At 38.6% G+C, this 6,000-nt stretch overlaps 1 protein-coding gene across 1 annotated transcript in view; it reads right to left on the bottom strand.

Moving 5' to 3' along the window:
* The window catches only part of SHOC2 (SHOC2 leucine rich repeat scaffold protein), a 98,729-nt gene that overhangs the window by 70,333 nt on the left and 22,396 nt on the right, over nt 1–6,000 (bottom strand). The window lies entirely within an intron of this gene.

Here is a 6,000-nt window from a genome sequence, read left to right as displayed (position 1 = left end):
AAATATATATATAAAACAAAAATTAAAATAACTGGGAAGAAAATACTGCTCTATTAAAAACCAAAAGACCAAGATACCAAAAAGTAACAAACTAGCGTGAAGTATTTAAGTATCTAAATACTCGTAAAGTGAAATCTGTAGCTTCACCATTCATAACAATCTATAAAGGACATCTTAATTCTGTCTTAAGGTCTTAAAAAGACCTTGTGCCTATAAATTTAAATCAACTGATAAGGACACCATTAGTACATATGTATTAGAAATCCTCACCTTTTGCAAAATGCATTCCTAAAAATGTATAAAGAAACATGTAAAATAAGAGGAGTGGGGGCAGAGGGTTTTACCCCAATTAACTTAAAAAAAAAAAAAAAAAAGTTTAAAATCCTTAATGAGATAACTAGGCTCGCGAGGTTGAAAATTTTATCTAAAATCTCACAGCCAGGAAGTGAGATGAGAATTAACAGTCTGAGCACCAAAAACTGTAATCTGAATGAACTGCTACAAAATATAAAGCAATCTTTTCCTTAACATTCTACCAGTCTTGGCATTTAACATCTAAGTTCAAACTCTGATTTCTATTTGCATAAAAGTTACATGATCTTGGGTGGTGGTGGTGCTGCTGCTGCTGCGGGCCCTCAAATCAGTTCCAACTCGTAGTGACCCTACGGGACAGATTAGAGCTGACGCATAGAGTTTCTTAGGTTGTAAATCCTTAGTGGAGCAGATCACCAGGTCTCTTCTCCCACAGAGTGGCTGGTGGGTTCAAACCTCTGACCTTTTGGTTCGCAACCAAGCGCTTAACCACTGCAACAATGTGATCTTGGGTACCTACACCCAAGTTCAGTTTTCTTACTTGGACAATTTTTTTCAATGTTGCTTATCAATAAGAGCAAGAGAAAAATTTCCCACAACAAAATGAGAAGCTAAGTCATGCATAACATTTTAGAAATAAAAAGACCACTCTTATCTAGTAAAACAAGCTGTTTTACAGATGAACTTATCTGTGCCTTGTCACAGGGTCGATTAGTAGCAGAGGCAGGAATGAACCAAAACCTTCTAACTTTCCAGTGATCCCTCCGCTACCTCATTCTACCTCCTTCAAATAAGTTATTTTCATTTATAATATAACCTGCTACTTGAGTGAAACATTATAAATTCTTTCATACATAAATATGCAGAAAAATTTTAACCTATTAAAATCATCTACGAGTCTCATGAACAGTTATTCGTATCTTACCAAAAATTTAGGAGCCATAAACCCCGGTGGCAAGCTACGGCTGCTAACCAAAAGGTCAGCAGTTTGAATCCACCAGGCGCTCCTTGGAAATCCTATGGGGCAGTTAGTTCTACTCTGGCCTATAGGGTCGCTATGAGTCAGAATCGACTCGACGGCATGGGTTGCTTGTTGTTATACTGAATTGAGGAAACAAGAGTTTTTGTCCCCTAGGAGCTCAAAACCTTAGAAAAATTATACTGATTTAGATACCAAAGCAATGACAAAGCTGTATGCTATTTAGCTAGGTTACATTTTAGCCTGTAGCAGTTTCTTCTCATGTAGGCTCAGTGCTAAAAAATCACAAACTTTATTTCTTTGAAGCCAATCTACTATTAAGGATCCTTAGCCCAAATACAGTAATTCTTCTAATTCTAAACAAAAGGGCATAATCCTCTACTTTTCACATGGAAGCATACAATATTTTTCACAGTGTACATTTTAAAATATTAGGAAACAATCTTTTTACCACAGTTAATATTCCCACATTGTAACCTCCAATTGGTCAATATCCAGTCCTCATCTTCCTCAAACTATCTACAGCATTTAACAAGGTTGGTCATCCCCCTCCTTGAAATACTTTCTATCTACAGTTGTCTTCCAGCATACCACTCTCCCTTGCTTTTCCTCCTATCTCACTGGCATACTCAGTATTCTTTGCTAGTTCTTTCTCATCTCCCAAACCTCTCTAAACATGAGAGCGTCCCAGGGCTCAGATGTCTTCTCTATCTGTACTCACTACCTAGTAGGGACTAGACGATTTCATCCAGTCTCATACTTAAATGCTATCTATCTACATGCTGTCAATGCTCAACTTCCATCTCCAACCTGGACTTCTTTCCTTAATTCCAGAGATTCGTATATCCAACTGCCTACCTTGCATCTCCACTTGGATGTCTGATAAGCATCTCACATTTAAGATGACTAAAACTGAACTCCTGAATTCCCTGCCCTTCCACCTCAAGTCTTCCTCCCCATCTCAGTAAATGGCAACTGCATCCTTCCAAATGCTCAGGTCAAAAAACCCTAGCATATTCCTTGACTCAATAAAACAAAAACTAAAATGAAAAACACTGAAAGCACAATACAGAATTGTGTCATTTTCCATTCCTATAAAGAATTACCACTACAATGACAAGATACCAGGGATTTCATTGTGAGTGATATTACGATACTTACTGTTCAAACTTTAAGGATTTGTACTTAAGATTGCTGCTATCACAGCAGTTTCCTAACTAGTTCTGGAGACAATGAGAAATAGAAGGCCGGGAACTTCAACATACTCATATAATTGAAAACAATTATTCTAAAATATCTTTTATATTCTACAAGTACTACTTGCAATGGTACTACCTGCAACGAAGATTATTTTTTGCCTTGTATTTTTAATTTATCTAGATAATTACTCTTCCCTTATTAAGGAAGCATTCTAATTACCAATCCAAAAAACTTCTGTACAAATTTTGGAACTGAACAAAAGGAAATACTATCAAGAAAGCCTCCAAGGGAAATGGTGCGGAATGAGTATCTAAGAAGACAATGCATGGTTTTACACAGAAAGGATATTGCCATCATCCAAATAAACATTTATCTGGTTCCCGCTGGGCACTAGAAATTTGAAATGGTGATATCATACATTAAAGATAAAACTGGACAAGCAACATTTTGTTAATAAGTGAACAGAGTAAACTAGAAGAAAAAAGAACACTGCTGAATTACAATGTGCTGATACGTTAAATTTTTTAAAAACCAAGATATTCTAATGCATATATTTAACATTTTTTCATCCTATTAACATCGATCAAGTGGAAACAATCTAGGAAAAACCTAATAAAGTGGTAAACTGATCTTAATTGAAACCTGTCTGACACACAGAATGGGAGCAACATGCTGAAATCTATAAGCTTGATGTTTCCTTTATGTAAGAGGAACAAGTTTCATGAACGGACAACCTTGGATTTTTTGCCAACTAGCCCCCAATTATTAGTCACTGGCTTCACCTCAGTCTATCCTCCCACTAAGATTACATCAAATTTCTACTGTACATATTATATAGTACAGGAGTCCCAGAATTTAATCAATTAGCCTTAACTCATGGACTTTCAAATCACTAAGATTCCAAACACCTTTTTCTCGATCCACTAGATTTCTATAGTGTGTACTCCTTTGCATTCTCAATCTTTACTTTAGGCTCAGTCATCTTCCCATCTGTCTTGACAACGTAAGACTCTTTCACTCCAGAGCTGCCAATCAATCTCTTCTATTTATAACACCTCCAGTCACAAGTTTCAGTTTTGGATCTGAGCTGGCTGATAATTTCACCTTTTGACTCTCTCCCATCATTTCTTAAACCAATTACCTTTTTGCATTCCTAATTTCAAATCCTGAAGAACAATCCATCTCTACATCAAGTTTTAGCCTTTTCTATTTATTTTTCCCCTGGCTTCCTCAAATGACTAATATCCAAGCTTCTCCTAGTGCCCAATCCCCACAACTCTTACTATATTCTTAATTTCTGCTAGCCTATTACAAAACATTCCAAAATCATCTCTCTGACAGTAGACTCTGAACAACCCCTTCTATTCATCCCAACCACAAGAGTGATCCCATAAAGGGGAAGCTCTGTATGGAGTTTAGGAGACTGAACATGGTGAGGTGAACACAGACATATGTTGGCAACCAGCAAGGGGTATCAGAGGTCAAGTGGGTGGGAAGGGTGTCCTAGCAGAGAGATGGCTCAGCATGGAAAGTCAGAGCCTGATTAGGGTGAGAGAGCATTCACCAGTGGAGGCGGTCCTGTGTGGGTTACTGGGGCCTAATTTGGGGTAAGGAAGATGTCTACATGTAGGGGAAACTGTGGGGGAGGTGGCATGGCATGGAGAGTTAGTCCAAGCAACGTGAATAGGGCATCGACACAGAAGGCAAGCCTGACATTGGGAGTCAGAGCCTGAATGGGGTGAAGGTGGAGAGACATCCAAACCTGGAGGCCTAACAGTGTGGGATGCTGAAGCCCAAGCAAAGGGGTTATCAGAGAAAATTGTGGAGTCAGTAGTTTCAGAAATGCTCTCTTCTATAAAAGGAGAAAATCGGCAAAAAATTGTCAGAATCAACTTTATCAGGCCTCTGAAAATTAACCGAAGGCTTTGAGGATTCTGGGAGCATTTATTAAAAAAAAAAAAAAAAAGCTGAATATCAGTAAGAACAATGAGCTTTGTGGTATTTTAACTTGCAGTAGTCTCATCCCAGAGAAGCACTAGTGGTGCAGTGGTTAAGCACTTGGCTGCTAATCAAAAGCTTGGCGGTTCAAACCCACCAGCAGCTGTGCAAAAGAAAGATGTGGTAGTCTGCTTCTGTAAAGGTTACAACCTTGGAAATCCTATGGGGCAGTTCTAATCTGTCCTATAGGGTTGCTATGAGTCAGAATTGACTTGACAGCACTGAGTTTGGGTTTTGGTTTTAGTCCCATCCCCACTCTTCAGTTCCACGGTATCCTTGAAAAATGACAGTTCACATTCCCAGTAGCAGACTAGCAGCCACTGGAGGGAGCAGAACAGTGCTGGGCCTCTTTCAAAGCCTCATTCCCAAAGAATTGTCATTATTTTGTCAGGAAGACCCCACTTGCATGCTGTCTGTATTTGATCTGACTTAAAGCTCACCCAATGCAAAAAGGCCTTCCCCCAGGGGGAACCTTTGTCAAAAACAATTACAGGCAAGTGTTTTAACTTTGCAGCTACCTGAGGCAGTAGACAACAGTTAGGGCAAACAACAGACTAACCAAAAAGCTTAAAAAGAAAAGCGAGGGAGTTAGAAATCCATAGGGACTTTGAAAAGCTCCAACATATTCCAAAAAGTTTAAAAGGAAAAGCTAGGGAATGAGATATCTATAGGGGCTTTGAAAAGCTCCAACATATATCTGGGAATCTAGAAGGTCATGAGCATGCTTAGGGCTGTGCCAATGTCCAGGGCTGTGCACATGCTTAGGATAGACCTGAGAAGGCCCTAAGCGCTCATGTTTGGCTGAACTTGAGGTTCCATACAAGCTCAAGCAAGCAGTGAAGACTAAGGCAGAGCTGTCAACTGCCTTGCTGAGTGTTAAAGGCATGCCCAACACACACATAGCCCCTTCACAAAAACTGGGAGATTTACCGGTTCCAGGTGTTTAAAGAAATCTCTGTCCAATCATTAGCTAACCACTAAGCTAATGAAGTAGAGACTTCAATGGCCACACACAACAAAGAATACAGATTTTGCAGAATTAGTCCAGAAAAATTACTACACAAACAACAACTACAACCAGCAGCAACAACAACAAATCCCTGGGGAGAGGGCAGAATTTGTTTTCCAAAGTTGCCACGTATTATTTAAAATGTTCAGTTTTCAAGAAAACACTAGAAAACATGCAAAGAAAGAAGGAAGGAAGGCCCATACACAAGAAGAAAATCAAACAATAGAAACTATCCCTGAAAAGGCCCAGATGTTGAACTTACTAGACAAAGACTTAAGCTATTTTAAATTTGTTCAAAGAGCTAAAGGAAAACATACCTAAAGAGCTAAAGGAACTAACAGAACAATGTATCACCAAATAGAGAATACCAATACAGAGACTAAAATAGAAATGCTAGAGTAGAAAAGTACAAAAAAGTGATTACTGATACTCTGATAAGTACGTGAGGGGGGAAAAAAAGCTATAGAACAAAAAGGATTCAAAGTAATAGAAGTATAAGTGC

Source organism: Trichechus manatus, unplaced genomic scaffold, assembly GCF_000243295.1.
Source record: "Trichechus manatus latirostris isolate Lorelei unplaced genomic scaffold, TriManLat1.0 scaffold00031, whole genome shotgun sequence".
NCBI lineage: Eukaryota > Metazoa > Chordata > Mammalia > Sirenia > Trichechidae > Trichechus > Trichechus manatus.
Note: the sequence above shows the minus strand (reverse complement) of the source record. Positions and strands in the feature narration are given on the sequence as shown.